This window comes from Gossypium arboreum, chromosome 6 (assembly GCF_025698485.1).
Source record: "Gossypium arboreum isolate Shixiya-1 chromosome 6, ASM2569848v2, whole genome shotgun sequence".
Classification (NCBI taxonomy): domain Eukaryota; kingdom Viridiplantae; phylum Streptophyta; class Magnoliopsida; order Malvales; family Malvaceae; genus Gossypium; species Gossypium arboreum.
In genome coordinates this window covers 95,162,301-95,176,713 of record NC_069075.1, presented here as the reverse complement: position 1 = coordinate 95,176,713, position 14,413 = coordinate 95,162,301, and the positions used below count along the sequence as shown (strand labels likewise).

The 14,413-nt window shown below is 37.1% G+C and overlaps 1 non-coding gene across 1 annotated transcript; it reads right to left on the bottom strand.

Annotated features, from left to right (window-relative positions):
* Window positions 1–5,193: 5,193 nt before the first annotated feature.
* On the bottom strand, window positions 5,194–5,300 carry LOC128294666 (small nucleolar RNA R71). Its single transcript, XR_008284974.1, has one exon. It is a non-coding gene; the product is annotated as a small nucleolar RNA R71 (small nucleolar RNA).
* Window positions 5,301–14,413: the final 9,113 nt, after the last annotated feature.

The window sequence follows — 14,413 nt, the reverse complement described above, 5'->3', positions numbered from 1 at the left end:
AAACTTAGCTATATTAGGGTTACTTGGGCGGTAACCAATGGAAGTGGCGGTAATAGGTGTGGAGTTTTTCCTCTTTCTGCTATCTTGGGCCTCAAATTCAGACTGTATCTTACTAAAAAAAATACTGATTAGTACTTGGGCCAAATTTGACCCTCTTTATTAACATAAATGATAAACCGTAATTTATACATATTTCTATCCCATGCTTAGCACATTTTATGGATGATTTTTTTCCTTAAAATTGGTGAATTCGATGCTCCTAATGCCTTAATTTCATATTTTATACTTAGGTGAGCATAGGAGAGTGAAAGGAACGAGAAACAGGCCAAAAATAGAGAAAATGGGCCAACGTACAAAATCAACACCGCCTGGACTTCCTCGCACGGGCAGACCACATGGCTGTGTCAATTTGGCAGAATCGAAGTACGACTTACATAGGTAGATCACACGCTCGTGCCATTTAACAACCTTGACCATGACCTTAAGTAATCGCACACGAGCGTGTCCCTGCCGAGCCCAAGTTTAGTCCAATTCGGAAAAGGCCAATTTTGAGGGCTCTTAGGCATTCCAAAGCCTATAAATACACCCTAGAAGAGGAGAAGAAAGGGGGACACGAAGGAGGAAGCAGGGAACTGCTCAAGGAAAGCCGATTGATCCATCTCAGAAGTCGGATTCATCATCAAGACTAAAGATCTCCCCTCAATTTCTCTCCAGGAGTTTTGGGTTTTTCTTTATGTTTTGTATTCATTATTCTTCTAAGATGTTTACCTTTTTAGTTATGAACTAAAACCCCTAAATACCTAAGGGGAATGAAACCTAAGACAGATCTTGTTATTATTATCTGAATTGATGATAAATATTTGACTTGTTCTTAATTATGTTTTCTTAATTCTTGTTTTGATATTCCAGGATATTGATTCCAGTTAAGCTCTTATTCAGAGGAGGTGTGACAGCCCAAAATTGACCCTAGTCGGGAAGTGGTTTCGGGACCGCTAAACCGAGTCACCGAAATGTTTGAACGTAATATTGATTGTCTAGAATATGTATTTATGAATGTGTGAAAATTTCAAGCTTCGATTTAGTCGGTTGCATGTGAATTCAGTTATTAGGACTTGTGTGACACTTTTGAAATGTGATAGGCTAATCTATAAGGACCTAATAGTGCATGTAATCAAAAGGGGGGACTTGCATGTCAAATTTCCCCTAATAGCTAGTGACCGCCATGACAAGGGATTATGGGTAAAAACATGTCATAAAACATGTTGGGACAATGGTGTATGTAAGAAAAAATAAAATAATGAGCATGAGAATTTAATAATGAAAGGAACAAAAAAAAGAGAATGGTGAGTGTCCCCCCTTGCCGTGAGTTGAAGAAAATAGAAGAAAAAAATTTGTTGTTCATCTCTTTTTTCATTTCTTTGAGCTGAAATTCTAAGGAAGAAGGAAGGGGTTCTTGCTTCATGCTTGGTTTGGAAGAGGATTAGGAGGAGGTTTGGCCATACTTGTGTCTAGATTAAGGTATGTTTGAGGTTGTGCCATGAGATTCATGCATGTTCTTAGTTGCTAGCTTGAGTTCTAATTAGTCCATGGTTCAAAACTTTGCTATATCATAGGGATGATATTCGGCCAAGGTAGATTTTGTGTTAATGTCATTGCATGCTAAATATGAAGCTTGTTAATGATACATGTGATGGTGGATTGATGACTCTTGGATTTTCTTTTTAGTATTTTTGAGTAAGACATTAAGTTTTGGAATTGATGGAATGGAGAGTATGCTTAAGTTGTGTTATGAACAACTATGTGTTAAATCGAGGTTTGCTAAGCTAGCTATTAAGGTGAAGTGCAATGTTAGTGATTGATTAATATTGTATATACATGTATGCATATTCGGCCATCAAATTAAGAGCATAGGTGATGTTGAGTCTATGCTTTGTACATTCGGCCATATATATATATATAAGCATGTGTGATTGGATTATTGATAGTAGGGCTATAGCATATGGTTATGAGCCGAATAGCTAAGAGCATGAGGTAGCAAGATAAAAATTTTTACCATGCCGTTCCGTATGTCATAAAATCATTAAATTGTGAATATCAATATGTGTAGCAAAGCGGTTGAATGAGTTAATTTATTTGTTTAAGCTCAAGATCCTAAAGGAGAGGCGTCCAACAAGGGGAAATCGAAGGTCATCGAGTAGCCGACTTGGAATTATTTTACACCACACAAGGTAGGTCACTAAGCATATATTTTGTATTGATTTAAATAGACATAATGTCTATGTAATTATGCCGAAAGGAATGATAAATTTTTATACATGTATGTATGTGGTGATGAAAGTATTGAATGAAAAGAAAAGAGGTGAGATGTATTGAGTTGTTGATTTCAGCACTAAGTGTGCGGGTATAAACATTTGTGATCATGAGAATGGCACTAAGTGTGCGGGTTTAAAATTTGTACAGCACTAAGTGTGCGAGTTTGATCATATAGCACTAAGTGTGCGAGTTGATTATATAGCACTAAGTGTGAGGACTCATTATATGCTTTTGAATCACTATTGACACTGAGTGTGTGACATTATTGAGTCGATCACGGACAGCGGATCGGGTAAGTACCTTGAGTTCATGGCAAATAGGCGCTATGTTTATATTTGGAGTTGAGCTTGGTAAGTTTCGAACCTATGTGACAATTTAAATTGAAGTCACGTACATAAGAATTATCGTGGAATAAGTGAAAAGTCATGTAGATATATGAATGTAACGAAAACAAAATGGTGTATAAAAATGCTTCAAATATCCTATTGATTAGTATATGGAATGTGAATGTGTAACTTGGTATGAGATTGAATCGAAGGTCTAAGGAACTATGGTATAGTTCGGTTTGAATGGAGTAATTAGCCTCGCTCCATTTTGTTTCCTCTTGCGATAATGTTATTAATGGTTGGTAGTGCATTGCTTATGACTTCTTGAGTTATATACTCATTTGGTGTTTGCTTGTCACCTATTTTAGGTTTCTTGGACTCGACTTTTTGCGTATTCGGGACCGTCATCAAGTCATCACACCGGCTAACAACTTTTGGTATTTTCTTCGTAGTTGGTCTAGGAGTACATTTCGCATGTATAGGCTGTTATGCTTTGTTGAAATTTGGTATGTAAACTTTTAGCCATGCGAAAATGGCGTAAATGTTCGGTTGGAATTGGTTTTGTGATGTTTGGACACAAATCATGGTTATAATTTGGGACATGCATGATGAATTATTAGTTAAATCAAGGAAAAGTCATGAAATAGGCATAGTTTGTTTTAGTAATAGATCTTGACAAGAGGCAATGGTGTGGATGTGAAAAATCACTAAAAATATCAGGAGTGGAATTAAATAGTGAATAAATTATTTAAATGAGCCTTGATGAATCTACTTTCATATGGAAGAAACGAAACCGTCATATGAGTTGTATATTGAGAGATATTTAAGTATTCGTGAAACAGGGCGAACGGTTTCGGATTCCCTGTTCCTACTTTGGAAATTCATTATAAATTAACCGAGATAGTCATACCATATATTTATAGATTCCTCTTTGAGTCTAGTTTCTATAGAAATAAACGGCATCGATATTGAAGCCCCGCACAAGGAGATATTCAAGTTGTAACGCACGAAGGTCGAGTGTAGTCGACCCACAGTAACATGGGAGACTTTAACTAATAAACTGTACTAACTGGTTTGACCAAAATTCTGGAAAAAATATGTAGATGGACATATGAGTCTAGTTTCAGGAAAAATTACGAAACTGATTTTCGAGTTTTGAAACTCCAGATATGATTTTTAAGGCGACAGTGATGCAAGAACCAGCTTGTCTGAAATTTTTTATGGATGTGAAAACAATTAAGTTAAGTCTGTGTGCACCTTGTATTCGACTCCGGTAACGGACTCGGGTACGGGGTGTTACAGGAGGAATAGACCCTATCTAAGAGTACATTTTTCATAATTAAGCAGAGTTGATTGCGTGCCTAGAGATAGGGTGACAAGATTTTGCCGGATTAGGGTGAAACCTAATAAGGGGATCCATAGATTGAGTTAATGCAACCCTAGGCCTAGGGAGTTAATTAGAAAGAGATTTCAATTATTCAACCTAGGGTTAGACATTGTTAGTCACGAGAAGGATAATAATATAATTTAGGGATTTCTACAGATCAAGTCAAATGAAATAATCGTCCGATTCAGAGTCAAATAACAAGTGAAGTCTAGGTGGATTTTTCCTTAGGTATTGTCTTAATTCAATCATTTTTCCAAAAGTAATTCCCCAATTCTATTTTCTATGAATTCTTAGTTTAGTTAATTAGTTAGTTAAAACAAACCTCATTATTCTTAGGCTAGATAATAAAAAGACAGTCATTACTAGTACTTTTAGTTCTTTTGGGTTCGACAATCGGTCTTGCTAAAGCTATACTACTGTTTAAAACATGTCACGAATATCACGCATAAAGTTTTTGGCGCCGTTGCTGGGGAACTAAGATATTAGGAACACTCGATTTTTATTACTTTAGCCATTTTACTTTTATTGCAATTTAAATTTTTATTTTCTTTTCTAATTCTTCATTTATTTTCTTTTGGTAGGTTTTTTTATAGTTTATGACTAGAAGAAACCCGTCAGGACCATTACTTTTTGACAGTGAGATCGATCGCATAGTTTGCAGAAGCCAAAGAGAAATAAGGCGAAGCTTAAGATACACAGAGAACGAGCAAGAGGACGATATTCAAACCCCAACTGAGGAGATGGCTGAAAACCAAGAAAATCGGCTACCTCCTGCAATTGTTGTTAATCAAAATCCTGTTCCGCGCACTATGTATGATTATGCTAAACCTAATTTAACAGGAACTGAGTCAAGTATAGTCAGACCAACTATTGTTGCAAATAATTTTGAACTGAAACCTAACACAATTCAAATGATACAACAATTTGTTCAGTTTGATGGTTTGCAGGACGAGGACCCAACGCTCACTTGGCAAATTTCCTAGAATTTTGCGATACCTTCAAAATTAATGGCGTTTCTGATGACGCCATTCACCTTTGGTTGTTTCCCTTTTCGTTAAGAAATAAGGCTAAACAATGGTTAAACTCGTTACCACGAGGGTCAATCACAACTTGGGAACAAATGACCAAAACTTTTTATTAAAACATTTTCCACCGGCTAAAACAACCAAATTACGTAATGATATCTCTTATTTTGTGCAGATGGATTTAGAAACACTCTATGATGCATGGGAGAGATACAAGGACCTTTTGAGAAGATGCCCTCACCATGGGTTACCGCTTTGGCTACAGCTTCAAACATTTCATAATGGCCTGAATCTTTCGACTCGGCAGATGATTGATGTAGCTGCTGGAGGAACTATCAATAATAAAACACCTGAGGTGGCTTATGAATTTATTGAGGAGATGTCACTGAATAACTATCAGTGGTAAGTTATGAGAACAAAGCCAACAAAAGTAGCTGGTGTTTTCAACCTCAACGTGGTTACTATACTACTAACCAAGTAGAACTCTTAAATAAAAAGATTGACAGTTTATGTGGTTCTACTCAAGTACATCCAGTGATAAGGTGCGATTCGAATGGAGGAGGAGCATGCACAGAATATCAACCCTTCAACCCTAGCATCGAGGAGGAAAAATTCCAATATATGGGTAACAATAACTCTAGATCCCAAAATAACCCATATAGTAAAACGTATAATGCAGGTTAAAGGAACCATCCCAATTTCTCGTGGGGCAGTCAGGGAAATCAAAGGCCACAACATCCTCCGGGTTTTCAACAACCACCTTACTAGCAAGAAAAGAAGTCGAACCTTAAGTAGATGCTAACCAAATTCATCTCGATGTTAGAAACTCATTTTCAGAATACTGAGATAGCACTCAAAAATCAACAAGCATCAATCTAGGGGCTCGAAACTCAGATTGGACAACTCGCTAAGTTAATCTCTAAACGACCACAAGGTAGCCTGCCAAGCAACACTGAATCTAACCCAAGGGAGCAACTCAACGCGATTGCCATTCAAGATGAGGAAGGGTTAGTTGCAAAACCAAGGCCAGAAACGGTGGTAAGCAAAGATAAGAATGAGGTCGGTTAAAATGACCCAAAGCCGGTAAGTACAGAATATAGACCTCGTGTGCTATACCCCAATGTGACAAGGAAAGACCACTTAGACGAATAATTTTAAACTCTTAAAAAAATTACATATTAACTTACCGTTTATTGAAGCTCTATCGCAGATGCTAAATGCAATGAAATTTTTAAAGGAGCTTTTAGCAAATAAGCGAAAGTTTGACGAGGCTTCACATGTGAAGCTAAACATAGTTTGCTCAGCTATTCTACAGAATAAACTACCCAACAAATTGAAAGATCCAGGGAGTTTTACAATTCCTTGTTTAATTGATACTTTAGATGTTAATAATGCATTAGCTGATTTAGGGGCTAGTATTAACGTCATGCCTTACAAAATGTTTAAACAACTAGGTCTTGGGAAACCCAAACAGACTAGGATGAGTATTCAATTAGCAGATAAAACTATAAGATTTCCTAAGAGTATTATTGAAGATGTGCTAGTTAAAATTGATAAATTTATATTTCCCGTTGACTTCGTTATTCTAGACATAGAGGAGGATAGCAACACTGTTGATTTTAGGAAGGCCCTTTTTAGCAACTACTAGAACAATTATTGATGTTGGCACAGGTGAGCTCACACTTCGTGTGGGAGACGAAACAATCACCCTTCAAGCTCGCAATTCTGGCAACACATCAAAAATTGAAGGTGATTGTCTAAACCATTCTACTAAAACTGACAATATGGTGCAATCTACTTTGCAGGAAATGAGTTTGAAGGAAGTACATGAGCCATTTTCAAGCAATAGTAGAGGACCTATTCATGAAGAACGAAGGCTACAAATCGAGGAGCTACATGAATGGCGTACACATAAACCGAGCACACACGATAAACCAAAACTACGCCAGAACAAGCTCAATACCTTTCCAAATCAACTTAAGGTTGGAGATAAAGTTTTATTAGATGCCGCAAATCCTCACATTGTCACTGCCAAATCGAATGAAGAAATCCCTCTTACAATACTTAGCATTTTCCCATTCGGTACAGTCGAGGTAAGTCATCCCAAGTTCGGCACTTTTAAGGTAAACAATACCCGCCTAAAACCTTATTTTGATGAGATTCACATCAGGAATGAGAAGTATAAACTCCTCGAACCACCATGACCATTCAATGGAGAGATAAGTCGAGCTTAGACTATAAATAACCGCTTCTCGGGAGGCAACCCGAGCACTAACAATATTACTTTCTTTAGATTTTAGTTTTTAAAATGTAACATACTAGCCAAATCATTTAGCACAGGCTTTTCAAAACCACTCGGCCAGGTACACGGGCGTGCCGTAGGCCATGCACATACCACAGGATGCAGCACGGCCATGCGATATAGTCGTGTGAAAATAAGACAAAATTTTCTTCCCCAACACAGGATACGATAAGTAGCCACGGCCGTACGACATGGCCGTGGGTGAAACAGCCAAAATAACACGGGCGTGCAACACGCCTGTGTTTTGAAACGGTGGGTAAACATGTCAATTTAACACGGGCATGCGGCTGCCTACACGGGCGTGGAAGAAGTGAACGGAGATCGACACGGCTCTGCATCATGGCCGTGTACACCAATGCTCCTAATTTTGAAAAGTACGAAACACACGGGTTGAGCTTAGAGCACACGGGCGTGCCCCACGGCCATGTGCCCTAATTTCTCTATAAACACCTATTATTCATTTTATTTTATTTTTATCTCTATATTTTGAAATTATTTTTTTATTTCCTTTTAATACTATTTCATCCTGAGTTTTTACAATTTTTATTCTTCAGCTATTTCATTACGAGTAATTATGCTTCAGTATACCTCTTAAAGAGTTCCTGATTTGATCACAGTCAAAAAGAGCTCCAAAGCTCATCCTCGCATAGGAACTAAAAACTCCACCGGGAAAGGTTCTCTACGACTGCCATGTCCTGCTCGACCACGACCATAGCTACCACTAAATATAATAATCTTTTGGCACAGGACTTATGGACTAATGAACCTCTACCACCACCAGAGTATCCTCCTCCACCCTCACGCCGATTATTCTCTAAAACTCTAGTTCAAGGAAATTCATTCATCATTTAAGAAGTTTCACTTCTCTTCCTATCTTATGATTATGAATCTATCTTTTTCATTATATTTATCTTTGTACATTGAGGGCAATGTACATCTTAAGTGTGGGGGGTCTTTTATATCAGAAAAATCCCTAAATTTTGTTTTATTCTCATACGATCTTCTTATATCATTATTAGAATGAATTCCAATTAGTCTATAATGTTTATTGATATATCTTGAATTAAAACATAGGCATTTATGGATTGATTGTTTAAACTTCAAGACATTAGGGAATCAAGCATGATAAGTTGATTTTTGAAGAATTAAAAACTTTTAGGTTGTTTCCCAAGTTTAGGTATTACCTTGAGTTGGAATTCACAAGTTTAAACATCAAAAAGCCATAATTTTTGTGAGATCTTGAGCCTTTAGAGCATCTATTATTTCTTTCATGCTCATTTTCATTATGAGTGCGTCAGTATTGAATTGTTATTCTAGAACTTGCTTGATTATGCATGTCAAGACCACACAATTTGATTTGATATTTCAAAATGAGAAAGGCACTTAGGTTTAGCCCACTCACTCCATAAAAGCCTACCTTCACAATTAACCCTTAGTGAACCCCCTTGAGCCTAACAACCCATTCATTGATTTACCCTCAATATTAACCCATAACTCATTATTGTTGAAATCCCCTAAATTAATTTGATCCCTATTTTGTCGAGATTTGAGTTGGAATAATTGCTTAGCTATGTTTTATTCTATTTTGTAATTTGACTTGTTCTTAAAAAAACAAAATACATGTATACATATTAGTAGTAGTGATCTTCTAAGCTAAAGAAGTTAAATTCCATATTCTAAGAAAAAGCTTTGTTGTACTAAATTGATGTTTAATTAATTTTTCTAGTTAGGCAATTTTTCAATTCAATCTCGATTCTAACCCTTTCTTTCAGTTTGTGACCACACCCTCTAACCAAAGGCACGTTACAACCCTCTAAAGACCTTTTGATTGATGTTTCATCTCAATTTATAGTGATGGAGATTTGATTTTCATGCAAGCCTATGGTAATGACTCTTCATTATTGACTGTTGAGTGCTTCATTTATTGTCCTTAAACACCTCGAGTGATTTGAGTGAATCTTTAGTGAGGATGTGAAACTCTGTGATATTTTGAATCAAAGGTAATTACCTAGATGAGGGGAGAAACCTATGTTTTCATAATAAAATGCTCAACTTGGAATGTTTGAAACTTTGATGTTCTTTCAGTTGAATTTTCAATGTATGATTACCTATGGGTTATTTTAAGATATTATCGATAGAAATTATTAGTTGAGAAGAATTTATTTTGATTATGAGTTGAGGATTTTGCTTGAGGACAAGCAAATGCTTAAGTGTAGGTGTATTTGATAAACCGTAATTTATACATATTTCTATCCCATGCTTAGCACATTTTATGGATGATTTTTTCCTTAAAACTCGTGAATTTGATGCTCCTAATGCCTTAATTTCATATTTTATACTTAGGTGAGCATAGGAGAGTGAAAGAAACGAGAAACGGGACAAAAACGAAGAAAATGGGCCAACGAACAAAATCAACACGGCCTAGACTTCCTCACACGGGTAGACCACACGGCCATGTCAATTTGGCAGAATCGAAGCACGACTCACACGGGTAGATCACACGCCCGTGCTCATTTAACAGCCTTGACCACGACCTTAAGCAATCGCACACGAGTGTGTCACACGAGCATGTCACACGGGCGTGTCCCTGCCGAGCCCAAGTTTAGTCCAATTCAAAACAGGCCAATTTTGAGGGCTCTTAGGCATTCCAAAGCCTATAAATACACCCTAGAAGAGGAGAAGAAGGGGGGACACAGAGGAGGAAGCAGGGAACTGCTCAAGGAAAGTCGATTGATCCATCTCAGAAGCCGGATTCATCATCAAGACTGAAGATCTCCCCTCAATTTCCCTCCAGGAATTTTGGGTTTTTCTTTATGTTTTGTATTCATTATTCTTCTGAGATGTTTACCTTTTTAGTTATGAACTAAAACCCCTAAATACCTAAGGGGAATGAAACCTAAGACAGATCTTGTTATTATTATCTAAATTGTATGATAAATATTTGACTTGTTCTTAATTATGTTTTCTTAATTCTTGTTTTGATATTCCAGGATATTGATTCCAGTTAAGCTCTTATTCAGAGGAGGAATAGACCCTGTCTAAGAGTACATTTGTCATAATTAAGCAGAGTTGATTGCGCGCCTAGAGATAGGGTGACAAGATTTTACCGGATTAGGGTGAAACCTAATAAGGAGATACATAGATCGAGTTAATGCAACCCTAGAGAGTTAATTAGAAAGAGATTTCAATTATTCAACCTAGGGTTAGACGTTGTTAGTCTCAAGAGGGATAATAATATAACTTAGGGATTTCTACAAATCAAGTCAAATGAATAAATCGTCCGATTCAGAGTCAAATAACAAGTGAAGTCTCGGTGGATTTTTCCTTAGGTATTGTAACACCCCAAACCCGTGACCGTCACCGGATTTGACCACGTGGTGTTACCGGGCTTACTTCCCTTATTTCTCTCTTTGAAATAATTGATTTCTGTTCCAGGCAGGCTAGCTAACTGCGTCACTGTCACCTTAGAAATCATATCTCGAGTTCCAGAACTCAAAAATCAGTTCCGTAAATTTTCCCTGAAACTAGACTCATATATCCATCCCTGGATTTATTTCTAGAATTTTTGGTCTGGCCAATTGATACAGTTTATTAGTTAAAGTCGCCCATGTTACAGGGGTGGACTACACTGACCTTCGCGCATTATGACCTGGATATCTTCTTGTACAGGGCTTCAATGCTCATATCGTTTGTTTCTAATGAAACTAGACTCAAAGGGGAATCTGCACATATAAGGTACGACTTCTAATTCCTTCTGGATAATTTATGGTAAATTTTCAAAGTTGAGACAGGGGATCCAGAAACCGTTCTGGCCCTGTTTCACAAGAACTTTAATATCTCTCAGTATACTGCTCATATGGTCGTTTCTTTTCGTCCATATGAAAATAGATTCATTAAGGTTAAATTTCATAATTTATTCACTATTTAATTCTACTTCTACTATTTTTAGTGATTTTTCAATCTCATATCACTGCTGCTGTCCGCAACAGTTACTGCAGTAGACTATGCCAATTTCATGAATCTTTCCTTGGCCTTACTAATCATCCATCATACATGACACAAATTATGGCCACCTTATCAAAATTAAAGTTTCTAAGACTCGTGGCTATAGGTTCTAGCATCCCACTCAACGACCACATAGGCCATTTTCACATGGCTTAAAGTTTACAACCCACAATTCAACAAAACATAATAGCCTATACATGCCAAATGTTCTCCTAGTTCAACGAGCGAAGACAATACCAAAAGATTTCCAGCCGGTGTGATGACTTCAACGACGGTTCCGAGCACGCAACAATACGAGTCCAAGAGACCTAAAATGGGTGACAAAAAACACCGAGTGAGTTTATAACTCAGTAAGTCATAAGCATTCATCAACCATCCATTAATAAAATTTTCACAACATCAAACAATAAACGAGGCTAGGTACTTCATCCATATCGAAACTATACCATAATTCCTCGGACCTTTCGGTTCAATCTCATACCAAGTCATACATCCACATTTCATATTCTATACAATAAGATATTTGAGGCATTTTTTACACACCAACTCATTCACACCACAATCATACAATTGCAATCATCACATAGATTTAAAGCTTACCAAGCTCAACCCCGAGCATGAACGTATTGCCTATTCGTCATGAGCTCAAGGTACTTACCCGATCCGCTGTCCGGGATTAACTCGATAATGTCGCACACTCAGTGCCAATTGTAACGCAAGAGCATATAGTGAATCCGCACACTTAGTGCTATATATTTTCAGCTCGCACACTTAGTGCTATATAATTTTCAGCTCGCACACTTAGTGCTATATATTTTCAGTTCGCACACTTAGTGCTATATATTTTCAGTTCGCACACTTAGTGCCAATCTTGTCACCGTGTCCATTTATACCCGCACACTTAGTGCCGAGACCAATACCTTATGCATGTTGCTGCCTTTATACATTCAACCATGGCATCATTCCATACACATACATTTTCATTTACACATCAACTCATTTAAACACAATTGCGTATATATTATGGTCATTTACATCAACACCAAATATATGCTTAATGACTTACCTTGTTTTGGGTAGAACGGTTCCAATTCGGCTACTCGTTTGCTTTCTCCTTTCCTTTGTCCGATTTAGTTCCCTTTGCTCTTGAGCTAAATCAAACAATTTACCTCTCCATCAAACACAAACATACGGCATTCACATACATTATTATGATTATTGCTTAATACTTAACACAACTAAGCTGAAAATTTACTCAATCTCATCTTAATTTATTGCTACTTATTTATCCAAAATTTCCAATACAAGGTATTTAACACCTATGCCCATTTATACCCCCATATGGCCGAATGTATGTATATATGTATATATATATACAATGTCAACTATAACATCTTTTAAACACCTAATTTCACCTTATGAACACTTAATCAATTTTTTTCCTAATGTAGCATATATTTTCACATCCATTGTATCATCATGTAAAATCACATATAACTCATATAGGTGCAAGGCCGAATTTCAAGGTGTCCATAACCATCCAAAACACAAAATTTAACTATCATGCAAGAAGCATAAACCATGCTCATGAGCATGCCATGGCCGACTACATCACACACCATACTCCTTATAATTTTGGTCATGGTTAAACAAAGGACTCAATGCCCTACTCAAGAATACTAAAAAGAAATTTTCAAGAGTAGTCAATCCATCATTGCATGCATCATTAGCAAGCTTCACACTTAGCATGCAATGGCTTCAACACAATATCAACCTTGGCCAAATACCATTTCTATGGCATAACAAGGATTTGAACCATGGCTAACCATGAACATCAAGTTAGCAACTATAACATACATGAATCTCATGACACAACCTCATACATACCTTAATCTTGATGCATGTATAGCCAAATCTCCTTCTAGATCTCTTCTAAACCAAAAATGGAGCAAAATCCTATCTTCTTCCTTAGTATTTTCGGCCAAAAAGGAAAGAACAAGGATGAACAAATTTTTTTCTTTGCTTTTCTTTCACTCACGGCACAAAGGGGGAAGGATGAGCAAATTTTTGATTTTTTTGTTTCTCTTCCTACATGCTTAATTTTTTATCATTTCCCTCATCATCCATTAACAAAACATGTTTCAACATGTTTTCTTTGCCCATAAACCATGTCATGGCCGGCCACTAAGCTTCCTTTGGGGAAATTTGACATGCAAATCCTTTATTTTTGCATGCATTATCAACTAGTCATCACACATTTCCCCATCATACTTTCAAAGTTTGCTACTAGGTCCCTTCTAGTGAAATTCACATTTATAACTCTAAATCGAAACATCAAAAATGTCACACATGAATTAACACATATCATAGGCATCAAAATAAATTTTAAATTATTTTTATGCCTCGATTTTGTGGTCCCAAAACCACATCCCGTCTAGGGTCGATTTTGGGCTGTCACAACTCTCCCCCACTTAAGAAATTTTCGTCCCCGAAAATCTTACCGGAAAATAGGTTTGGGTATCGCTCTTTCATAGAGTCCTCGAGTTCCCAAGTGGCTTCTTCAATTCCGTGTTTATGCCACAACACCTTCACTAATGGGATTTTCTTATTGCGCAACTCTTTTGCTTCACACATCAGAATGCGAACCGGTTCCTCTTCATAGCTCAAATTAGGCTGAATCTCAATCTCAGACGGAGCGATTACGTGCAATGGATCAGACCTATATTGTCGAAGCATCGAGACATGGAAAACATTGTGGATCCTTTCAAGCTCAGGGGGTAAAATTAATCGGTACGCTACTGGTCCAACTCGTTCGGATACTTCATACGGATTGATGAACTCGGATTCAATTTTCCCTTACGGCCAAATCTAAGCACCTTCTTCCAGGGTGAGACTTTGAGAAATATCTTGTCTCTAACCTGATATTCAATGTCTTCCCTTTTCAAATCCGCATATGACTTTTGGTGATTCGAAATAGCCTTCAAACTTTCACGAATTACTCGAACTTTTTGCTCGGCATCCTTAACCAAATCAACCCCGAAGATTTTTCCTTCAC